The sequence below is a fragment of the Aquarana catesbeiana genome, linkage group LG11 (assembly GCF_042186555.1).
Source record: "Aquarana catesbeiana isolate 2022-GZ linkage group LG11, ASM4218655v1, whole genome shotgun sequence".
NCBI lineage: Eukaryota > Metazoa > Chordata > Amphibia > Anura > Ranidae > Aquarana > Aquarana catesbeiana.
The window spans coordinates 197,375,875-197,401,667 of NC_133334.1; the positions used below are offsets into that span (position 1 = coordinate 197,375,875).

The 25,793-nt window shown below is 41.6% G+C and overlaps 1 pseudogene; it reads right to left on the reverse strand.

Annotated features, from left to right (window-relative positions):
- Window positions 1-209: 209 nt before the first annotated feature.
- On the reverse strand, window positions 210-1,147 carry LOC141111729 (olfactory receptor 1M1-like; annotated as a pseudogene).
- Between the last annotated feature and the right edge of the window lie 24,646 nt (window positions 1,148-25,793).

Sequence of the window (25,793 nt, forward strand, 5' to 3'; positions counted from 1 at the left end):
ATATGCAAACTTTGGTAATTAACTAGAAATTGAGCAAATGTTTATATAAGCCGAGAAGTGTGAGAATACCTGAGGGGTAAATATTGTGTCTTTTGTAAATCGCATTAACTGGAAAATATACATTCCTACGAAAAAAACAGCAACACTTTCACTTTTGGTTTTGAAAAGCCCCTCCCCACTCATCATTCACGTCTGTGGTTGGCCACTTATTATTTGCCCATAGTATTTAAATGTATTAACTTATGAATGAATCGTATTATTTCTTTATTCCTGAGGCTGTATATAAGAGGGTTAATAAGTGGGGTTAATAGAACATTTATTAGAGATTTTATTTTATTTTCATTTTGGAAATTGTTTCCAGAAGGGAACACATATAAAGCAATTAAAGTCCCATAGTAAATGCAAACAATGCTAAGATGAGAACTGCAAGTGGAGAATGCTTTCTTCCTCCCTGTGAATGAGGACATCTTGATGATGGTAATGAAGATACAGGCATACGATACAATGGTGAACAAAAATGGAAAAAAAATGTTATCAGGGACAGAGCAAAATCCTGCCATACAATTATTATTGTATCAGAAGTGGAGATGTTAAGGATTGATGTTATATCACAAAAGAAATGGTCAATGATATTTGAATCACAAAACTTCATCTGATACATAAATCCTATTTCAGTTGAATCAAGCATTAAAGTCAACAGCCAAGTCAAGTTAACCAAGTAGTGACATTTTTTTACAGTCATAAGAGAAGAATAATGTAATGGGTTACAGATAGCCAAATATCGATCATAGGACATAATTGTTAAGATAAAGGATTGGACTATACCCAGTAGGTTAAACACATAATAATGGAAAATACATGCTGATGTAGATAAGTAATATCCATCCTGCATAATGACATACAACAACTGTGGAACAATATTGGAAGCAACAAGCATGTCAGCTAGAGCAAGGTGCTTTAGAAAAAAGTACATTGGGTTTTTTAGGTGTTCACTGACTTAGACAAGCACAACGATTAAAAGGTTGGATGAAATAATAATAATATAAATCAATACAAATAAAGTAACACTTAAAATCTTGAAGCTTTTAAGATTTTGGAATCCAACCAGGAAAAATGCAGATACTTCGGTATAATTGTCTTCACACATGCTCATTGGATACAATTCAGTTTCAGCAGAAAAAAATTCTTAGTAATCCATGATGATACATACTGTAATTTGTACTTTCTTTATTCATATTTTATTGAAAAGACAATTCAGGATTGGAATATTCTGAAAGAAAGGGTATTTGCAGTATTTAATAGGCACATGCTGTATTATATTCAAAATTAAAGTGGTTCCAAAGGCTCAAGGTTTTTTACTTTCATGTATTCTATGCATGAAGGTAGAAAATCTTCTCTGTGCAGCAGCCCCCTCTAATACTTACCTCAGTCCCATCGCAATACAGCGATGTGCACGAGAGCCTTGGCTCTCCAGAGACTCTCCCTCCTAATTGGCTGAGACAGCAATGAGAGCTACAGCCAGTGAGCCAATGAGGAGAGAGAGGGGGTGGCTCTGTGTGTGAATGGATACGCAGAGCAGTGGCTCAGGAGTGAGCCTGTTTGGTAGCCCCCATTGCAAGCAGCTTCGGCAGCACTCGGCAGTAGGAAGAGGCCAGGAGCGCTGGCGGGGGACTTGAGAAGGGGGAGGATCAGGTCTGCTGTGTGCAAAACCACTGCACAGAGTAGGTAAGTATAACAAGTTAATATATATTTTTTTAATTGTCTTTAATATCACTTTAGGAATTACTGTGAATATTGTTACGCATAAAAATGTTATGCAATTACAAATAGCCTGTCATTTAAACCTGAACCCCATGGATATATTGTTGTATATATATATTTTTTTTTGTACATTTAATTACCATGAGCCATGCTCTTTGTTTATATTAGCCACCTGTAATCCCTTGCACAGTAGCACTCTAGGAGAGTAGCAGAGGGAGAACCAATGTTCTGTCAAGGCTATCTTGCTGTCAAATGCTGTCAGAAAACATACTTACAGGTAGAGAGAGCAGTGGTCCAGTACTTTTCTGAGCCACCTGGCTGGGATTTTTGGAAGACAAGACTGTTTAAATCAAAAGTGAAGATTTCCTGACAAAAGTCTTGTCGCTTCTCTATTTTGTAGAAACTCCTGCTATTAACCTAACTTTTAATTAATCAATTGGTGTTAGAAATAGCTCATATGAAAAGCTAAAGCCCTCCCAAATTATGTTTAATGCACTGAAATAAATTAGTTTCACTGAAAAAAGATTTATCATTTAATCAAGACAGACAGGTAAAATTTTGGCAAGACAAAAGTTTTGTCGTCTATACAGAAATTGAACAACTTTACTGAAAATCCAAAAATATGTCAGCAAATTAAGCAGTGGTCCTGTGAGATCCAAATTTAATATCTTGTATGATTTCCATGAGCTTGAAGGACAGCATCCATGCGGTTTGGCAAGGATTCATACAATTTATTGATGAAGTCATCAGGAATAGCAAAGAAAACAGTATTGCATGCCTCCCAGAGTTCATCAATATTCTTTGGTTTCATCTTCCATGCTTCATCTTTCATCCTACACCACATATGCTCAATGATGTTCATGTCTGGTGACTGGGCTGGCCAATCCTGGAGCATCTTGATCTTCTTTGCCTTAAGGAACTTTGATATGGAGATGGAAGTATGCGATGGAGCACCAGGGCCGTCTTTAATATTGATTGGACCCTGGGCAAAACTTTTCTTGGGGCCCCTCCATGCAGTTTTGCTCTCCACCTGCTCTGAGACGTACAATAAATAGCAGCTAGACTCAAAATCAGTTTACTGAATCAGATCAGGCATCTATTGCGATTGGTTGCCAGAGGTTACAGAGTATCATTACCACTCACTGACTGGTTGCTAGAGGTTACAGCACACATTATGGCTCACTGATTAGTTGCTAGAGGTTACAGCACATGATTTCTGCTTGTTGATTGGTTGCTAGAGATTACTGTGGATATGACCTCAGGGGGGCATGAAATACATATCAATGCAGCCGGCCGCCCCTATTTACATATGGAGCCCAACACTATTTACATACGAATGCCGGTAATTTACATGTAAACACAGGGTCTGCAGGTGAGTCATCTTTACACAACAATAGGGCAGAGCTGGGCAACATTAGTAGCAGCACTTCACACTTAGATATTGGGACACAGCTCAGGACTAAAACCTCAAGGGAGGAGGGAATTTAAACCAGGATAGTTGGCAAGTATGAAGCTGCTGCTTTGGGCCCCACAACAATGACAGGGCCCAGGGCAGCTGCCCCTTTTGCCCTGCCTTAAAAACGGCCCTGTGGAGCACCATCCTGCTGCAAAATTTGGCCTTTTTTATGGTTGGGAATATAAGAGGTAGCTAAGATTTCTTGGTATTTTAGACTATTGATATTGCCTTCCACCCTGCAGATCCCTTGCACACCCCCATACTGGATGTAACCCCAGACCATGATTTTGCCTCCACCAAACTTCACTGTTTTCTGGGTAAATCTCGGCTCCATGCGGGTTCCGGTAGGTCTCCTGCAATATTTGCGGCGACTGTGGTGTAATTCAACAGAAAATTCATCTGAAAAATCCACCTTCTGCCACTTTTCCAGAGTCCATCCTTTTAGCAGGCTGTGGCCCTTGGCAAATGCCACATGGTTTTTCAATTGTCTTTTGTTTAGTGCTGGCTTATGGGCACTGATTCGACAATGGAGGCCATTTCGAGACAGAATCTGGCAAACTGTTCTGGTTGACACAGGGACTTCAGGTGACCAGGTCTCGTGGAGCTCTGCTGCAGTGGAAAATGGACTGGCCTTGGATTTTCGAGCCAACAAACGGTCCTCTCGAGCAGTTGTCTTGTGGGGTCGGCCTGACCTGGCCTTGTACAAAACGTCTCCAGTCTCTTCAAATCTTTATTTTATCCTCTGAACTTGACGCTGAGACACATTGAAGGTGTCTGCCACATCAGCAGTGGATCTGGTCTTCAGCCTCTTGATAATCAACACTTTAGTCTCCGGGTGAATCTTAGGCATGTTTGCAGAGGTCTAGTTGCAGTTGAGAAGGTCTAGTGTACTGGTGTTCTTTTTATACACACCTGAGACCTAATTGATCCATTATTAGTCACAGGTGAAGCTCATATAACAAGGCGACAACACTTATGTCTTGGCAAAAATTGACTCAATGGGCTTTACCAAGCTGTGAATATTAGAATACTTTTTGTTTCGTTTTGCACTGAAACATTATTACAAAAGCTGTTGAGATTAAAATGACCCATTTCTTGTAACAAAATCTTGATTAGAAATATAATATTTTAGCGGCACTTCAGGTCAATTTGTACACAAGTGACAAGACTTTTGTCAGGGACTGTAGATAGATAGATAGATAGATTTTTTTATGGCTGCTGCACTCTCAATGCAATGTGGTATGTTAAATACTACTCACTGCCACAATTCCTGAGCTGTGGTGTACATTACAGTCAGGGGAACGTGCAAGTCCTGTCTGGAAGGTACCAATAGCTCATTCTAACTTTGGGATGTGGTATCGCTTTCTGAATCCACATCCCACCACATCTATTTACTGTTCTAACAGGGAACAAATATAGAGACTACTTACTGAACCACCAATAATCTCAAAAGCACTGTCATTATTTATGCATAAAAGTAAGAAAAAATAACACCTGAGTAGACTGAATGTTATCAGTGAAATAAGAAGAAAATAAATGTTCTAGATATTAACCAGCACTAGATTTCCACATCACTAATTATTCCCCTGTCAAAATAAATAGAACATCCAATTTATCTGGCCGTTGACTTATAGCTGATCTACTTTAACCACTTCCCCTCTAAAACAATTGTTTTCATTTTACGCACATGTTAAACTTTTGCTATAAAATTACTTACATTCCAAGGAACATTATATATTTTCTAAACACAGATACCTTGTAATATAAGACGGTAGCTGCAAATATATATATTACACAACATTTGTGCAATTTTTTATCACATATATATTTTCAGGAAAAAATACACTAAAATTAATTTGAATGCATGCAAAAACAATAAAGTAGTAGATAGTGTTCAGTAACTTGATAGCAATTACATCAGGCCTGAAAACTGTGTTCGCCCGTGAAATGGCAAAAATGATGGTACTTTAAGGTATCAATAGGCAAAAACCCTACCCATAAATATACAAAAAGAACAAATAAAATATATCAGTTGGGGACACTTTAATTGCCTTTAAAGTTCATCAGTTTAGATGGGTAATCTCACTTTGCCATGCCTAGCATTATATCACATGTATAGTGAAAATGTTGAAATGCACATGTGCACTCTATGCATGCATTTATGTTTGGCTGTGTGTGTGCACAGGGCAACAGGGGTAATGTCTTCCCTGTCTACTGCTCTGCCCAATTAAGCACAGACTGTGCTTGATCCTTGTAATGAGCCCCTTTGCTCGCTCGGTTCCACTCTCCCGACACTCCTCTGCAGCTATTGAATCAGATTGCAACATCTGATGGTTTGGTCATCCGATGCTCTGGGACTAGAACTACAGCTCTGTGCCATTCTAGTCCAGTTGTGATAGCTCAGAACAAACACCAGGCAGGCTGTATGTAAGTTCAAACAGGAATATCCTTTATTGCAAAATACAGGCTTTTATACACTCAAAGTGGAGGTGCGGACCTCCTGCTCATATTACTCTAACAATACAGCTGTAACCTAATTAACCTAATGAACATGAGCTAATTAACTAATCCCTTTAGACAGCCTAGATGACTCAGACATGACCATTAGGCCAGACTGGCTGTCTTGTAGTTCAGAAAATCCAATCAACATTATCACAATCAACATAGACTCTTCTTCACACAATAGCAGAGTTAATTAACACAAATAACAATGGGGATCTAATGACTCTTAGATCCCATAGTAGACTTATTTACAATACACATTTTAGGAGACAATAGACAGACAGGTGTTGGAATTTACATCAGCATCTCCTAACAGTATCTGTCCCAGCATTATGAATCAGCCACTATTCCAATATGGCAAATCTAGGGTCCCAAGAGTCTGTGTGTCCTGGGGGACAAGGACCCGAATCCACAATAATACCACCTCAAGGGTCCCCAGGCTCACGAAGAGCACCGTTCCCCCAAATGCAAGGGCCCCCAATCGATCGGCAAGAGGCTAGCATACAGTCCCCTCCAAAAGTCTCTTTCCCGGCTAGGTCTGTCACATTTCTCCCCTTTTGGCAGGAGACTAACACAGGAGGAGAACCCAGACGGGTTGACTCCGAAGTTAGTCAGTAGTTCCAGTCCTCTAATACCTGTACCCACACAGTACCCCAAACAAATTGTTCCAAACAAAGCATTACTCACCCAGCCAACCTCTGCCTCTCTCAGAGAACATATCTGCCGCTGGGGAGAGGCCTGGACTGGCCCTTCTCCCTGGAGTCCTTTCTGCCGCTGGAGAGAAGACAGGGTGTCTGGGCTCACTCCGTCATGCTGTTGGGGATCTGGGCCGACTGCCCAGCATCCCTGGGGTATACAGGTGGAGACTGAAGTCCCATCCACCTTCACAGGACATCCATCCTCTGTTAGTTGAGGGCAGAGTCCAGCAGTACTCGGCCCTGTTGCCAGCCCTTCTGCTGGAAACCCCACACCATCTGCTCCGGCTAACTGTTGGGGAGGGACGACGAACACCTCCTCTCCCTTCTCCCCCTGTATCCTGATCTGCTGCTGGGAAGTGACCACCTCCTTCTCACCCTGAGCCTCCGGAACCACCGCAGGTGTAGGGCAGAGATCTTGGACCCTCTGTCCGGTTGCCAGCACTTCAGCTGGGGAAGTTCCTTGTGACTTCACAGATACTTCTGTTGGTGCTGGGCAGAGCATAGTGAAGTTTGGCCCTAATAACAGCTCCTCTTCTGCTGGAGGCTCACCAGGTTGTTCTACCTCAGCAGAAAAGTCTATCAAATCCCCTGTCTCTGCAACTGGTGTCTGGGGATAAAGGTTCACCATCTCCTCTCCGTGGAACCCAGAAGATGCTATCAGTGCTGGGCAGAGCACAGTAAAGTTTGGCCCTAATAACAGCTCTTCTTCTGCTGGAGGCTCACCAGGTTGTTCTTCCTCAGCAGAAAAGTCTATCAAATCCCCTGTCTCTGCAACTGGTGTCTGGGGATAAAGGTTCACCATCTCCTCTCCGTGGAACCCAGAAGATGCTATCAGTGCTGGGCAGAGGTTTCAGAGCTCTGCCCTGTTGTCAGCACTTCAGGTTTGGGGACGGCAATCTTCAGATTTTCCACTGCCGATTCTCTGGCATTCTGCTGGACAGGCACATTCCTCCATCCAAGATCATCCAATGCAGAAATAGGTTCATCAAGGTCAGTCAGCACTTGCTGCATCTGCCATAAAACCTCCGCCTCCATAGCTGCGGGTGCAGGTTGGCAAAGCACACCGTTATTCTGCCACATTGTCAACTCTTCCGCCAGGATTTCAGAGTTGTCAACTGGTATTTCATGATAGTCCCAGGCAAAGGGAGCACCACCCTGCTGCTGAGCAGAGTCTAACAGCTGTTTGTAGGCGATCTCCAACTCCCATTCCTGAACGGCCAGAAACTCCAAATCTTCCAGTGCCCAGTGCACTTCTGAGACATTCAGTCTCCGCTCTCTTTGCTCCATTATTTCCTCCAAACGCCACTTCCGATCACTTCCAAAGTCAGGGTCCCTGGACAGCCTCCAGTATAACAATCCCAGGCCATCGTAGTCAAAGCCTTCCGTGGGGCTGTCATCCGCTGTCCATGGGCACACTTGGGTTACATACCACTGGAGGGCTCTGTAGCTCTCGTCCAACCGCATTTCTGCCCGGATCAGCCTGCTTAACTCGGCTGTCCTCTCCTGGTTCAGCTGTTCCCCCAAAAGCAGCATTCGCACTTCATACTGTGACCAGTACCTCACATGGATGGAGGAGAGAACTTTTCCCTGGTGTCGCTGCTCACGGGCTAGCGCTTCCTTCCAGAGTTCACAGTGGATAGAATCAAACCATCCTAGCAGGACCTGCTCTGATATTGGTCCTCTGTGCTGTATCTCCTCTCGCAACCTCCTTCTGAATTCCTCATCCATGGTGGCTGGTATTTCTCCTCTCCTGCTATCCTGCTATCCTGCTACCTTGGATCCAGGTGATGGTTTGGATGTGTTCACGGCAAGGAAGCACGATCCCACCATTCCCTCCACAGCTCTCATGTAAGTCTTTCAGCGTGGCTCTCCTGCAGGCTGGTTTGGAGTGTCCCAGTAACTGGAGAGCAAATCCCACCGCTACCAACCAATGTAACAAGCCCCCTTGCTCACTCGGTTCCACTCTCCCGACACTCCTCTGCAGCTATTGAATCAGATTACAACATCTGATGGTTCGGTCATCCGATGCTCTGGGACTAGAACTACAGCTCTGTGCCATTCTAGTCCAGTTGTGATAGCTCAGAACAAACATCAGGCAGGCTGTATGTAAGTTCAAACAGGAATATCCTTTATTGCAAAATACAGGCTTTTATACACTCAAAGTGGAGGTGCAGACCTCCTGCTCATATTACTCTAACAATACAGCTGTAACCTAATTAACCTAATGAACATGAGCTAATTAACTAATCCCTTTAGACAGCCTAGATGACCGTTAGGCCAGACTGGCCATCTTGTAGTTCAGAAAATCCAATCAACATTATCACAATCAACATAGACTCTTCTTCACACAATAGCAGAGTTAATTAACACAAATAACAATGGGGATCTAATGACTCTTAGATCCCATAGTAGACTTATTTACAATACACATTTTAGCAGACAATAGACAGACAGGTGTTGGAATTTACATCAGCATCTTCTAACAGTATCTGTCCCAGCATTATGAATCAGCCACTATTCCAATATGGCAAATCTAGGGTCCCCAGAGTCTGTGTGTCCTGAGGGACCAGGACCCGAATCCACAATAATACCACCTCAAGGGTCCCCAGGCATACAGCTCACAAAGAGCACCATTCCCCCAAATACAAGGGCCCCCGATCGATCGGCAAGAGGCTAGCATACAGTCCCCTCCAAAAGTCTCTTTCCCGGCTAGGTCTGTCACAATCCTCTGTGCACCTGGCTTCATAGCTGGAATTCTGACAGCTCTGAACCTGGAAAAGCTTAGTGCTGAGTGCTTCCAGGTTCCCTATTTACAAAGCTACTCCTGATTGTCAACCTGACAATGTTAATTGTGGTACCCAGCTCTTAAGATAATCAGGAAAGCCCAGGAACCACTGTGTTGGGATGTGGTGGTGGGATGAGGGGGGCTTGTTTCAACCTGTTCAGATATTGGATGTACTACATATGTCCATAATGCTGACCTAGCTAAAGAAGAGGTGCCCAATCGCTGATGTGGCCCGCCACCTCCTGCTCTGGGATGATGGGTCAGCAAGCCCAGATTGTGGGTTCCCGACCCGCCATTCCAGAGTGAAGAATGGAGCCGGTGGTATTATTAAGCATTCGGCTGTAGTAGAGAGCAGAGCTGATGCTTCCAGTATAGCACAGACTCCTGTCACAGGCAGAATGATAACAAATGCACTCTGCCTCCTGGGACAGGAGCCTGAACCACCAACCATACCCGCCTGGGGGACAGCAGCAGCCATCAGCCATACTTGCCTCGGGGACAGCAGCAGCCATCAGCCATACCCGCCTGGGGTACAGCAGCAGCCATCAGCCATACCCGCCTGGGGGACAGCAGCAGCCAGAATTAAAGGAAAGGGATAGTTGACAGTCAGGATGATATCCAAAATAGTATCTCTTTATTAAATATTAAATGCATGTACAAAGCTGTAAAACAGCCTATGTGGGAAGGTTGCAGTGCCTATACACCTGTTTTTCTTAGCCAGCGATATCTGCAGGAATCCTTAGGAAGAAGTGAAGATTGAGGTCAGTTTTTAATTAAAATCAAACAGCAATGGGCATATCTGTTCTCTACACTGGTATACTAGCTACACTGGGCTGCCTTTAAACTGATCACCTGCAGGTTACCTGCACCTCATCAGAATTGCACTGATATTAATATAGGCATGAGGTTAATTATTATTAGGATGATTGGAGTTCTGTTTTTTTGAATATCAATTGTGAAAGAGCAGGGCATATATTGTGCTAAAAGGAGTTCATAAAATGTCACAACTATCACAGGAAAGAAAAGGAATTGCACTGATATTAACACACACGGAGATTAGTTAATATGGTGGCAGGTGTATTTCCGGTAATCGGAAATACACCAAAATAGCTTCCTGATGATATAATATTCATGCGAAACACGTTGAGGCATAGTGGAGCGATGCATACGTCATTTCTTGTCCCTGGGTAACGCAAGAGCATTGGAGATACGGATTGCTGGATAGACTTAATGCCGGTCGGAGAGCACTTTTAATGTGAGTTAATATTTTACACTTTGGATGTACTATTTTATATTGAATATATATGTTGCGCAATGATGGCATTTTCTGATTACTTGATTGAATGAACGGGGAAATCAAACCATTGACTACAGGATCCCTGGTGGATTGGATTATCACGCATTTAATTTGAAGTTATCTGGTGAGTGAGAATTTTGGATGATGGAGGATTATGTACTATATTCATGGTGGATAGCATGCTGAGCACAGAACTGAAGAATAATATACAGAGGTGTGTGGATACACACAAGGAATCACGATCCTGAATGGATGGACATTCTATATTAATTTTCTTTATAATTATTTCTGGTTATCATTTAAATATTTGACACAGTGCACATTGGTATTATTACAATGTTTGGAATTGTATATTGATGTGTAATTTAAGTTGGTGTGGCTATTTTTACATATAACACAATAATATTACTGCTATCATGCATAAGAGAAAAACTCCCCAACCAGCTTTGGGGTTAATTTACTAAAACTGGGGAGTGCAAAATCTGGTGCAGCTCTGCACAGAAATCAATCAGCATCCAGTCTTTTTTTTTTGTTTGTTTTGTTTTATCAAAGCTTAAAGTGTTACTAAAACCACGACAGTAAAATCAGTCTGTACTGTATATACAGTAAAGCATGCTTGGTATACTCACTGTGGAACCTAAGGGGTTAATCTTCTGCGTTGTGTAAAAAGGCTGTTTGATTCTGTATGCACAGATCCTCCTTTTTTTCCACTGACTCCAAAACATGTCTGGATAAGACAGAACCTTTGGAGGCAGGCTGCACCTGCTCAGTTTGGTGTGTATTTGTTAGAGAGTTTTTTTTTTTCTTGGGAGAGTGTATGTGATCAGCACAGGGCCAATCTTCACTGTCCAGACAGAGGATCAGGGGTCCTGCATCCTGATAGGACAGCTAGTGTAGTATGAAAACTCCTACTACAAGCTTTAACCAGGCACTGATATATTTGTAAATTGATAAATATGTTTATATTTACTAAAATAATTGTATTTCCATGTTCCGTGTACTGTGGGAGACCAGATACAGTGAATGCAGGGTCTTGGCTTTAGTAACACTTTCATTGAACAAGCTTAAAATCAGAAGCTGATCATCTACCATGCAGAGCTGCATCAGATTTTGCACCCTCCAATTTTAGTAAATCAACCTCTTTGTGTTGAAATGTCTGCATATTTGCAGATTGTCAGTAGTGATTCAGTAAGGTATTGCCACCTTATCCTATTATGGCATCTAGGCAGCATTTTGAATATATGGGGACAATGCTATTTGTACTTCATCTTTATCATTATTATTTTGAATACAATGACAAATTTATGGTAATATTTTAGGCACTCACCATATTGAAAGAAAATTCAAATGGCAATGATGAAATCGATGAGAATGTCAGTATAAAGCAAACAAAGTTTTGATATATGGTGATAATTTTGTAAAAGATATAATACATATAAGTTTGAGAACAGTTTTCTAGAATGATAACTTGACGTGACACCAATCAATTGACTTCTATATGTTAAACTTGTTTCCTTAGCATTTATATATACCTTTACAAAGTAGCAACAACCCTTGTGGGTATAAACAGCTGTAAAAATACATATAATTATAATTATCCCTTGCGATTATTAGAGAGAACAGTGGAAGAAAAACAAGACTGTTTAAAGCATGGGCTTACCTCCAATTAAAGCTTTTTTTAACTTTGTTACATGCAAGCTATGTACACGTATAGAATGTATTATATGTGAAACTGGGCATTTGTTATTATTTGGCATATATCTAAACAATTTTAAAATTTGTTCATAAATGACTTTGTCTTCTTACAAAGTAAGCTGATTTATAAAAACAAAAGTGAGTATATTGTCAGATTCTAGCTTAAGTTTTTTCCACTGTGGGGATTTAACCACTTCAGCTCCGGAAGGTTTTACCCCCTTCCTGACCAGGCCATTTTTTGCGATACTGCACTACGTTGCTTTACCTGACAATTGCACAGTCGTGTAATGATATACCCAAATAAAATTGATGTCCTTTTTTTCCCACAAATAGAGTTATCTTTTGGTGGTATTTGATTACCTCTGCGGTTTTTATTTTTTGTGCTATAAACAAAAAAAGACAGACAATTGTGAAAAAAAAAACTATTTTTTACTTTCTGCTATAAAACATACCTAATAAAAAAAAATTTAAAAATCTAATTTCTTCATCAGTTTAGGCCAATAAGTCTTCTGCTACATGTTTTTGGTAAAAAAAATAAAATAAGCATATATTGTTAGGTTTGAGCAAAAGTAATTGCGTATACAATCTATGGGATAGAGTTATTGACTTAGGTTATTTTTACTAGTAATGGCGGGGATTAGCAATTTTTAGTGGGACTGGGACATTGCGGCGGACAAATATGACACTAAGTGACACTTTTTGAGGAACAGTGACACCAATACAGTGATCAGTTCTAAAAGAATGCACTGTCACTGTACTAACACTGGCAGGGAAGGGGTTAACATCAGGGGCGATCAAAGGGTTAAATGTGTTCCCTGGGAATGCTTTCTAACTGTGGGGGGTATGTAAGAAGACAGAGATCTGTGTTCCTGCTTAGCAGAAACACAAGATCTCTGTCTTTCTTACTAGCAGAACGGCGATCTGACTTGTTTACATAGGCAAACTGCCGTTCTGCCTCTCTAAGAATGATTGCCAGGTTCCCACTGAGTGGCTCCCGCTGTGCACAATCACAGCAGGAGCAGGTCTCCGGTGGCACACGGGCGCGCACCCCAGAACTGGAAGAAGGAATCATGTACAGGTACGTGATTTTGCGCTTAAGGGCTGCCCTGCTGCAGTAAATGTACACACATTATTTTTTTAAATTGTACACACATTAATTTTTTTTAATAAATCTGCAAAAATGTAAACAATTCTGTGTTTTTCTGTCAATATGGGGTGCTGTGTGTACATTAATAAGGAAAAAATGAACTTAAATGATTTTAGCAAATGGCTACAATGTAACAAAGAGTGAAAAATTTAAGGGGGTCTGAATACTTTCCGTCCCCACTGTAAATTATATAGATTTGCAAGCAGACATGTACACAGGCTAGAGTGCACATAAAGTGAATGTATTAACAAGTGTTTTTTGCTATCCCCTCAGCATACATTAGCAAAATGGTTGCATTCCCAAAATGAGAATAAGATCTTCCACAATGTTTTGGATCTAACCACCCCTGGCAATTGTACATGCACATGTCATTTACAAACAAAACTGCTTAAAATATGTATTAATTCCATCTGAGAATATGAAAATCTAATCACAAAATTCTTTGTTACATGTTAACACATTTTTAAGTGGCATTTTAATATTTTTAAATCTGCACTTTTTTCCTTTATCCTTTTCAAATATTACCAAATATTACCAAATGATCTTGTCATGACGACCCTTTAGGCACTACCTGGTATAGATTGCTCTATCCCTATTCCCAAGCTGTGCTCCTGCATTGTCACCCTGTCACATAGGCTTCTGATGGTCCTACAAGTGGACATTTCAGCACACATTACACAGGCATGGTCCACTGAGAAATTACATGCAGCCATCATTGGAGTTGTTGCAAACAAGCTACAGGAGATCACCAGTAGTGATGTGAAGAAAATGTCTGAACCACTGGTGAATCCCATTTGAAATTTGAAAAGCCTATCTTTGTGGAAAATCACACTGAAGATCTCACAGCCATTACACTGAAATATCTCCCTTCCAGATTCACCAGCTCAGAGGTGAAGAATCTGGGCGAGAAGCTGGTGTGATAAGAGGAAGAAGGCTTCTTTGTTCATAATATCAGCACCAGTGGGTTAAAAATGAATATATATACTATATACAAGTATATATATACATATATATATACACATGTGTGTGTATATGAGTGAGAAAAAATAAACTCCGAAGGTTGCTCCGATGGAACTCCGACGGAAATCCGCTCAAGTGGTCTTGCCTACACACGGTCAAACCAAACCAGGATACCTGCATGGGGCAAGCCATCACTCCAGAGCAGAGGCTAGTCGCCACGTTGCAGTACTTGGCGACTGGGAGAAGCTGGCAGCACCTCAAGTTCTCGACAGGCATCTCCCCCCAGGCTCTGGGGATCATTATCCCAGAGACCTGTTCTGCTATTATTCAGGTCCTGCAGAAGAACTATATTAAGGTAAGTTTTGTCCTTTAACATCACATTCTATTGTATTAAATGTTTGCTACTGTTTTGTATTTCTTTCATATTCATGATTGTAATATGCTGTGAATGTCCCCTTTGTGCCAATGCACGCTGTAATCTTTTAATGCTCCTTTTTTGGCTTACATGCATATTTTCCTTCACTAACCTCCCCAGCATGCTATCCTGGGTCCATATACACCAAGCCTAGTCACTTAACAATGTATTTTCTCAGCTCCATTGTAGTGCTTTACCCCAAACACCCCCTAAAATCTGTACAAATGTTATTGCTGTCCTTAAATTCAGGCAGAGTGCCAGAGGCTTTTTTTGGGAGGCCCAAACTCATCTCGAACCCTACTCCCCCCCTAAAATTTTTACAATGGGCCATCGGCGGGGGGGGGGGGGGGATTATTCTGATAAGTGGCCCTTATATTTTTGTCTTTAAATACTCCTTAAAATAAATCATTTTCACCCCGGAGAGGAGGGTTTTTAACTACCGGCTGGCCAGAGCCAAAAGAGTCGTGAGGAACGCCTTCGGGATAATGGCCAGCCGGTTCCGCCTGTTTCTGACAGTCGCGCACATGGCGGAGTATAAACTCAACTAAATAATCTTATGCTGCTGCACATTGCAAAACTTTTTATGTAAAAATTCACACAATTATCTTGCCTCAGTTGGGCCTGAGGCTGGACTTACTTCCAATCCTCTTACGGGCCTGGATACTGGCCGTCCTGGCTTGGCACCCCAAAGCACCCGTGAAGTTTGGGAGAAATATGTTAATTATTTTACGGGTAGGGGGGCCATTGCAATGCCAGACAATGTCTAATTTTTAATAATAAAAAAAAATGATCTGATAAAATCTTGAAATTTCTTTATTGCTTGTGTTTCTTTTTGTCTTTTTGTCTTCTAGGTTCTCCTGGTGCAGGGATATGCAATTAACGGACCTCCAGCTGTTGCAGAACTACAAGTCCCATGAGGCATAGCAAGACTCTGACAGCCACAAGAATGACACCCAGAGGCAGAGGCATGATGGGACTTGTAGTTTTGCAACAGCTGGAGGTCCGCTAATTGCATATCCCTGGCCTAGTGCCAAGTGGATTTTCCTTTAGTAAATAAGCCCCATTGTCACTGTAAACACAAAATTACTTACAAAGCTGGTATTGAGCATTGACAGAAGAAGCCACACATTGTTGAATCTCAAAAATTTTACTATGCGCACATTCACATGTGCGTTAGAAAATATTTTAGAAAAATATTTTTTTTTCTCAATTTATTTATTTATTTATTTATTTATTTTTTTAGAAACAGGCATGTTTTAAAACATACACAACTCTGGAACTTACAAAGTTCAATGTATAAAAACTGAAGGCAATATCAGACATTATAGTGTCAAAAATGTCTTCATATTGCCTTCATCAGATGGGGTGATGTCACCTCTGTAAAAGCCAAATTTTGAAGATGCACACAAATTGGGAGTCTAAATGGGTATTTCCCTCCTGATCCCATGGCTAATGTCAACATGTGCTATCTCCCATCATGGGGGATCAATAGACGTGTTTTGGGGGTACAACCCATTCCTCTCACCTACTAGAGTTACGATGAAGGGGTTGCACCCAGAAAACGTGTACATTGAGATCCCCTGATGGCAGATAGCACATGTTGACACACTGTGTGCATCTTCAAAATTTGGCTTTTAAAATGTACAAACAAAAATTGGGTTTAGTCCAACAAATGGGTAAATGGATGGGATTTGAAAGCAATTTATATTCTCCCCAGCACATCGATCGTGTTCTTCATTTGTTGTTCCATAACATTCAGTTTCTTCCTTATAATGTCTATTTCGCCATTCCACAGCATGATGTCGTGGATGAGCCTTTGGGCGCTGTCACTTGTGGAAGGTTCAGCTTGCTCTTCAACAACCAGCACATCACCTAAATATTGGTTAAAAAACATGTATTATAAAAATGCAGGCATACATAGATTACCTGAACCTGGGGTGTCAGACACTCACCTGTTTGGGTGACAATCTCGCCTACTTCCTCCACCTCTCCTTCCTCCAGATTCTCGGGGGATCGTGGGCTGATTTCCCCTTCTTGGTGATGTGGGGGTCCCTGGTGTCCTCTGAGTGGTGTCCTCTGAGTCTTTTCTCCCCTATGAGAATGAAACAAAATGTATACTTAGCACACAGATATTTGAGTCCAGAAATAGGAATATGAAACATTGCTGGGAAGTGGGGTACAATTGTCTGTTTTGGGCAGAGTTCCAAGCTGAAGACATGATTTTTGACCTTACCAAAGCTGGAATACTTACCTTTTTGTGACAATTTTCACACATGGAGACACCACAAGTATCCACTGGAGCACCTGTGTGGGGCACCTTAAAAAGTTTGTTCTTGTGTCCCACACTAGTGCTCCAGTCCAGATGTGTAAACAGCTGCTGAGTGTCCTCTCCTTACATTACACTGAATCAAGCTTGCATTTCATTCTAGTTACAAACACATCTAGACAGCAATGTACAAAACTTCATTTTATACAAATAGGCATGACCAAATGTATTTAACAATGTTTCCTATGACCGATTACTGTGCCCATGAAATTCGCCATTTTAAAATGTACACAGTAAAGAAAAGCACATGGCGCAGCATGCAAGTAATAATAATGATAGGAACACACAACAAGTACTTACTTTTTAGAAGCACTCTCTTTATTCTTCTATACTGATCTGGCTCCCTCAGTTTCAGGTCAGACCAGCGTTTCCTTATTTGCTCCTTGGAGCGTCGTACCCCAAAATTCTGCCGTAGACTCTTCACAACTTTCATCATGATCTTGGCCTTTCGCAAATTAGGGTTTAGGTACGATCCATGCTTCCCATCATAGTCGTTCCTCCGAAAGATGTACACCATCTCCACCATCTCTTCAAAGCCATATTGGAGGCCTTAAAACTCCTCCTCCGGGATAGGGTCATTTCGGGCTCCGGGCTTTCCTCCTCCTCGTTGGTGGAATTACCACACACCTGCTCTATATCCACCATGTTGCTCCTACTGTGCACCAAAGAGAGAAGGGGTGGGGAATCTTCGAGAAAAAACATCAGAGGCGGCCGACGCGGGCGGAGTTTCACGTATGCGCAGTCTATATCAAGCTAACAGGCATGTGTCGTACGTACGATCTGTATGTGGAGGAAGGATGAACGGAAGTGGCAAGCGTCCTAAACGAAGGTAAAATTTGAACTTGGCCCATCACAATGGCCTATACTGCTTCAAGATTGAGGCTTATATTGGGATATGATAATGAGAGTTTAGGCTGATATTAGTGTTTTTGTCTTGTGTATTGTCTTACAGCAAAGATGAATCACTTTAAGGACTCAGAATTCATGGCCAGTTTCATAGACAGATACAGGGAGATGAGGAATTTGTGGGAGGTGAAACACAGCTTATATTATAATAAACAAGCTAGGAGGTCATCATTGGAGAAATTTCTGGAATTTGTGAAGACTCGGGTCCCCGATGCAAACATGAAGTTTTTGGACAATAAAATTGGGATCTTGAGGAACATGTATAAGAAGGAGCATAATAAGAGTCAGAAATCACTCAGATCAGGAGCAGCAGCAGCGCAAGTGTATGTCCCCAGGCTGTGGTACTTCAACAAACTGCGGTTTCTGGATGACCAGACTGAAGCCAGGGAATAACTTTCTACCCTACCCTGCAGCCTTCCCTCCAACCTTCCCTCAAACCCAGCAGAGGCTGACGAGGAACAACCTGGGCCTTCCATCCTGGAAGAAGTGGATGCGCCCAGCTGGAGCCAGATATATTATTTGTTGACATATTTATTGTCCTAATATTATTGATGATAACTATTTGTTATGATTGATAACTAATTAATGATTTTAAACAAAGTGATTTACATATGAATAGACAGTAGTGGCCAAAATGTTTGGGATAAGAAAGAAAAATGCTGGGGTCAGAATGATAGTCTTTTCTATTTATTAACATTCAATTTGAAAGTCAGGAGCTAAAAATTGTGTGTGATTGATGAACCCAAAACTAAAAATTTGTCTCTTTTTTATACACAGGATGAGCTCAGCCAGGAGGAGGGTCTGGAAAGTGGCAGGCAGGAGGAGGCCATGCCCAGTGACAGCCAGCAGGTGGCCGTGCCCAGTGACAGCCAGGAGTTGGGCGGGCCCAGTGACAGCCATGAGGTGGCTGGCCCCAGTAGGAGCCTCACACAATCCCAGGTGCCTCCCCTCTGCCTTCAAACAAAAAGGCCCAGGAAGGGGGCGATGACGGAGGAGGCAGCACTGGGCCTCATTAGGGAAGCGAGTGATGTGCTCAGAGGCCCCCCCAACGCTGAAGAGGCCTATAGCTGCTATATAGCCACAAAATTGTTGAAATTGGAGGAGGGCCAACGCTTACTCTGTGAGCAAATTATTTCTGAGGGCCTTCAGAAGGGGTTGAGGGGCCAGTTGACAGAGAACAGCCACATATATGATCTCACCCATCCTCCTCCTCCTCCTCCTCCTCCTCCTCCTGCCACAAGTCCACCACCAGAGCCACAGCCTCCAAGGAAGGCTGAAGGGAAGGCTGCAGGGAAGGCTGCAGGGAAGGCTGCAGGGGAGGCTGCAGGGAAGGCTGCAGGGAAGGGTGGAGGGAAGGCTGCAGCGAAGAGAAGAAAGTGATGGCCTGGGTTCAGTCTGGTCTGACAGAAGAAGCAGGCCGGTGTAGTACCACAGCCTGGGGACATAGATATCATGCTGCTGGTCCTGATCTCGGGGAGTCCTGAACCAGATTTGGTTCAAAATTATGTGGACTCCTCAAGATAAAATTTTTTGTTTACACAGACTTGATGTGTGCCCTGGAGCCAAAAGGCTTTGCAAATTCCCAAAGTTTCTACAGCCTTGCCTTCCTCTTTATTTTGTTAACCAGAATAAATGGATATTTTATTTTGAGAAAATACTTGCCTATACAGTGGAACCTCAGATTACGAGCATAATCTGTTCCAGGAGAATGCTCGTAATCTAAAGTACTTGCATATTAAAGCGAGTTTCCCCATTGAAGTCAATGAAAACGAAAATAATTTATTCCGCATTGACTTCAATGGCATGCAATACCGCATGCGGCCAGAGGCGGGGGCACTGGAGAGCCTTGGAAACAGCTGGAAAGGCCCGAGGACAGCTCTGCTGACCTCGGCAAACCTCGGAAAGGCTTGGGAACGTAGTATTTCCAAGTCTTTCTGAGCATTTCCAAACCACTCCACTCGGCTCCGGCGTCCCCCCCACCTCAGGCCAAACGTGGTACTGCACACCACTGTGATAAGAAAACAAAGTAGATATGGCACTGTTCTACTGCTAACATATAATGGTATAAAAATACATAGGGTGCTTCCTTTGGAAAATCCTAGAGACTAAGAAGATATTATACCGTGTATTGATAAGTATTACCAATGTGTATCAATTGTGTATTGTCAAATGAACCAAACCAAAAATGACTTGTACACTGTGATTTTGCATTAAAACTAAAGTCAAACAAAGTGAGTGTTTCCTGGTGTGAAAAATCTGTATATATGATATCCGTTAAAATAAAGGATAAAACACTAAACAAAATTTTGATACATACTGAAACAATCTAAGGTGCAATTGCAATTACTATGCTTGCATGAAAATTTCCAAAGTGCTAATTATTAAAAACCACCAAACAAGCAGATTTTCTGGGTCTGCATTTCTATAGTGTCCATTATGAATAAAAAATAGAAAAATCATCAAAAAAACAAAATTACTGGATAATAAAAATACTTATCAATACACGGTATAATATCTTCTTAGTCTCTAGGATTTTCCAAAGGAAGCACCCTATGTATTTTTATACCATTATATGTTAGCAGTAAAACAGTGCCATATCTACTTTGTTTTCTTATCATGTGTCATTGCTCCACTTAGTGGTAGTAATTGGTAGAGGCAGCAGTTCTATTAACCCCCTCCAACTCTTCATTTAGCACCTAGTCCGTTGCGCGGAGACTCTTTCTTTATTTCTGCACACCACTTTGGCCTGAATCCTGCTCATTTTGCGAGACAACACTTGCAAACCAAGTTAGGATTTTTCAAAATACAGTGCTCGTATTGAGAAACGCTCATTAACCGCGTTACTCGCAATCATTAGGTTCCACTGTATGTGTTTTTATTAAAATAGGACAAATTGTTTGTGAGTAGGCAGGTACATTTCAAAAATACAATGTCAAATTAACAAGGGACACCAACCAACCTCCTTGAGGTTACCAAAATACAAGATAATAATGTTATCGTGGTAACTTGACACACCAAAATAAAAAAAATATTATGGAGATCACTAGAAAATCATTTTGCAATAATCCAAAAAAAAAGGAGATCTCGATGGAATAAAAAAAAAAAAAAAAAAACATGACTATAAAAAATATTTCAAAACAATAATCTGGAGATCTGCCTTTAAAATAATAAAAGATTATTCATGAGATCACGAGAAATAATAAAGAAATAAGTTTGTGAGAACTCTGTGTGAATATCAGCAGCAAAACAAGTTCATTCTTCTAGCATTATAAAGCACAAAAGAATGCGCTGCATTAAAATATTACAGAATTTGCAGCGTGAGGAATGTGCTTTACCAGACCGAGCGCTTCCGTCTCATACTTGCTTCTGAGCATGCGTCGTTTTTGGTACGTTGGAGTAGCATACAGACGAGTGGTTTTACCGACAGTAATTAGTTCCGTCGGAAAAATTTAGAACATGTTTACTATCTAAGTCCGTCAGAATTTTCGACGGAAAAAGTCCGATGGGGCATACACACGGTCCGAAAATACGATGAAAAGCTCTCATCTGACTTTTTCTGGTGGACATTCCACTCGTGTGTACGCTGCATAAGACTGCTTTGACTGGTGAATAGAAACTGGCCAGTGGCTCACTGCGACTGTCACTGTTTTCACTGATGAAACACTGTAGTGCTGTTGGCTAATTTCAAACTTTCATTAGGAATTAGGAGAGCACAGATGAAAAATAGTGTTCAAATTCATCAGTAGCGGGACATTTTTAATGAGGAAGAATCGGATGAAATGTACTAGATATAAGAGGCATATACAGGTGTTTCCTATCCAAGAATTAGGCTAGGTTCCCACATGTCCTGCTGCTGTTTGCAGTTAGTTTTCTAAAAGGAGTCCGGTGCAGTTTTGTTCACCCATTCAGGTGCGCATTTTTACTTGAATTTGCACCTGAACTGGACCTAAATTTGCACAGGACTCTTTTTAAAAACAGACTGTGGCCACCCCGGGCATGTGGGAACCAGCTCCATTACAAGCCGGTCCGGTTCACGTTATGTTATATTTGGTTCAAAAGGCATCCGATTCGCATATATGTGGACTTTCATAAAAGATTGAAAGTGTATTTCCACGTTTGCAGTCAGGTTTGAGATCATATTATATATTATATATTTTTTCATTGTTCCCATTCATACGGCTTACCTTAAAAAAAAAATTAAAAACATTTCTTACCTTTTAGATGTTTCTCAGGAGAAGGCCCCATGGCTAATTGCAAGTTTTTTGAACAGCCCTCAAAGAGTTGAGCTCTGTTATTTCTAAGCCATTGTTTCTAATTTGTGTACTCTTTAATGACTGACATAGTAACACTGGATTGGCATAAGGCCAATGTGGTGCCTATATTTAAAAAGAGATCAAAGTCTTTACCTAGTAACTACAGATAGGTTAGTTTAACTTCTATAGTTGGGAATATACTTGAGCGTTTAATAAAGACAACATGAAAGATTTTATGCTAGAAAATAAATGGCTAAGTGGGTAGCCCTTTCACCTACACTAGGGTCATTGGTTCAAATCCCAACCATGACACTATCTGCCTGGAGTTTGCATGTTCTTCATGTGCCTGCATAGGTTTTCTTCGGGTACACCAGCTTCCTTACACGATCCAAAGACATTCTTGTAGGTTAACTGAATACTGTCTAATTTGGCCCTAGTATGTGTATGTATGAATGTGAGTTAGGAACCTTAGTTTGTAAGCTCCTTGAGTGCAGGGACTCATGTGAATGTACAATATATATGTAAAGCGCTGCGTAAATTGACAGCACTGTATAAGTACATTCTTAAAGTGGTAGTAAAGCCGATTTGTGATTTTTACCTACAGGTAAGCCTACAATAAGGTTTATCTGTTGGTAAAATGAATATCTCCTAAACGTGCACTATTTTGGAGATATTCACCTTGGATGCAGCCGGTGACATCACTGGCACATGTGCTCTGGTATGCCGGACCTTCAAAGTTTTGTGCCGTAACTGAGGGCACCTGCGCGCAAGCACGGGAGTGATGACATCGTAGCCTGCAAACCCCTAAAGAAGATGTCAGCCCTCTCAGTGGTGCCACTTTTTTTTTTAAACTGCCGCGGTTTACTACTGCTTTAAGTTGAATTTGTATGTAAGTTGGAACCCATACATTTTTTAAGTGTAACTCCAGCCAAAAAATTATACTTCTCACCCAATGACATGCCATCCATTGAGAGAGCTGTGCTGCTAGCGTTACTCCCAGGTACATGCGCGGGAGTGACATTATCGCAGTTTGGACATTCAAACGACTGGTGCCCACGAACCCAGAAGTTAGACCAGGTGAAGATGGAAGCCCTGTGAGCTGTGACAGCATGTTGCTGGAGCTCTTCATTTTAAGGTAAGTTTTTCATAATGTGCTAGTATGTGATGCGTACTAGAACATGCTCTTTACTTTCAGGCTAAAATATATTTTTTTAAGCTTGGAAAAATTCAGCCTTCATCACCCCATTGTTTGAGTTTATGGTAATGCCAGATTAGGTATTTATGAACATTTCAGCTGCTTTTCAAAAGGTCATGAATAGCCTGCTGGAAGGACTGGAAGCATTTGAGGTCACCCACCAGGATGACATTACAGTATTCAGACCTACCTGAAAAGAACACACATGTGGCAAGTTCTGGAAAACCTGGCAGCAGCTAATCTGACAGTGAAACCCAGTAAATGTCAAAAAGACAAGAAAGAAATCCTGAACATGGGATACCAGATAGGAGAAGGCACCCTTAAGACCTGAGATAGGAAAGGTTGAGTACATCATTACCTGGCTAACCCCTCAAACCAAGAGGTCAGCCAGCTATTATAGGAAATTTGAATGCATTTGAATGTTGACTAAAGAAACTCCGTAGTGAACCCATTACTCGCATAACCAAGAAGAAACTACCTAAATTGGTGTCCTGAAAGCCAGAGTATGAGGAGGCCTTCCATCCCATGTTACCAGCTTTAGATTTTAGTGTCAAATATGTTTTTATTAACAATATCAAAGAATATTTATACACAAATACACAAATATTGGTAGTCAGTTATTGATGACAAAGACATCATTGAGTATTTCTTAGTCCAGTGTACAATGTTTGACTAGATCTTGCGTGAAAGAGGACTACCATCAACCAGTAATATTGTATAGTAGTAAACTGTCTATAAAAACCTATAAATAAGTCTAGGAGAGACTATAATCATTAACTGTGAGGCCATATTAAAGTTCAGGAAAGCAAGGGGAAAGAAAAGAAAAGCGGGTGGAAAAAGGAAAAGAGGGGTAGGATACAGGGGAGGGGGAGGGGCGTGGAGCAGACCTCGGCACGACACCATATGCAAGGAGTATTAAAGATGAACATTTGTATCTACCCTTGAGTGGTCAATAAGGTTTTCAAGGCGTCTGACGTAGAGTATTCAATCCAAATAAGCCATAGAGTTTTGAATTTATCAAAAGTATCGTTATCTAAGGCCAACCTCTCCTCCATGCGCATAATATCATTCATTGTTGACACCCATAAAGTAAGTGGGGGTTTAGTGGGGGTTTTCCAAAATAGGGGTATGATCTGCCTGGCAGGCGATAAAAAAAAGCGTAAAAGGGAGCGTTTCTGTGAGGTGATGGAGCCAGGAAGCATGGACAGTAATGCAATTTCTGGGGAGGGTGATAAGGGTTGATCATAGAGACTACTGTAAATGGAGAAAACCTGAGACCAGAGTGGTTGAATAGATGAGCAGTCCCACGATATATGTAGATAGCTTCCATTTTCTGAGCCACACCTCCAACAGGAGGATGGGACCGAAGGGAAAATTTTATTGAGGGATTGGGGGTCCCTGTACCATCGGGAAAGAAGCTTAAAATTTTTTTCCTGTGTATAACAGGAAATTGAAGATTTATGCGTAAAGTAATAAGATTTTTGCCAATCCTCTGGATGAAGTTCCTTTCCCAGTTCCGTGGTCCACTTCCTGGTGTATGAAGGAGGTCGGTTATGTAGTAGTATATTTTGTATCGTGTATAAAGTAGAAAGTAAGTGTCTGGGGGTTTCCGTGAGAGAGCACAGTTGTTCGAATTCCATTAAGGGTCTGTGGATTTGAGATGTGGAGAACAGGTCTGAGCAATAGGAGGATATACGGAGGGCTGTGAGTCAATTACCTTGTGTATTTGGTAGGATGGGTGCACCAGAGGTAGGGTTTACAAATGATCTCGCTACGGGCCACATAGAGCGGGAATATGGGCCGATTGTGGTAGAGCCTTCATCCTGAGGGAGTGCGGGGTGGTCGAATAGGGAAGTGAGTGGCGAAGGGTCTGAGGATAGGAGAGTTTGTATGCCTTTCTTGTACCAAAAATGTAAAGCTGCAATCGTCAGTGGGGAAGTAGAGGAGAGTGACTGTAAATGTCGTCCGTATCCCCAAAGCAAGGCTCTGAGATCTAAAGTGGATAGATCCTGTTCCACCATGGTGGACGCCTTGGGGAAAGGGCGAGGGAGCCATTCTAGGACCCGGGATAACAGTGCAGCTCTATGGTATAGCTCATAGTCAGTTAGGCCCACTCCGCCTTGTGTTTTGGGATATGTGAGTAAGTTGTGCCGAATGCGGGGCATGCTATTTTGCCATATGAATCGTATGGATATAGAGCGAAGAGACGTGAAAAATTATTTAGGGACCATAATAGGAACGGTTTGGAATAAATATAGTAATTTTGGTAGGGTGTCCATTTTCAATGTATTAATGCGTCCAAACCAAGGTAATGTGGAGGGGTTCCATGAATCGAATTCCTTCCTAATCTGGGATAGAAGGGGTATATAATTTAAAGCATAGAGATCAGAGAGATTG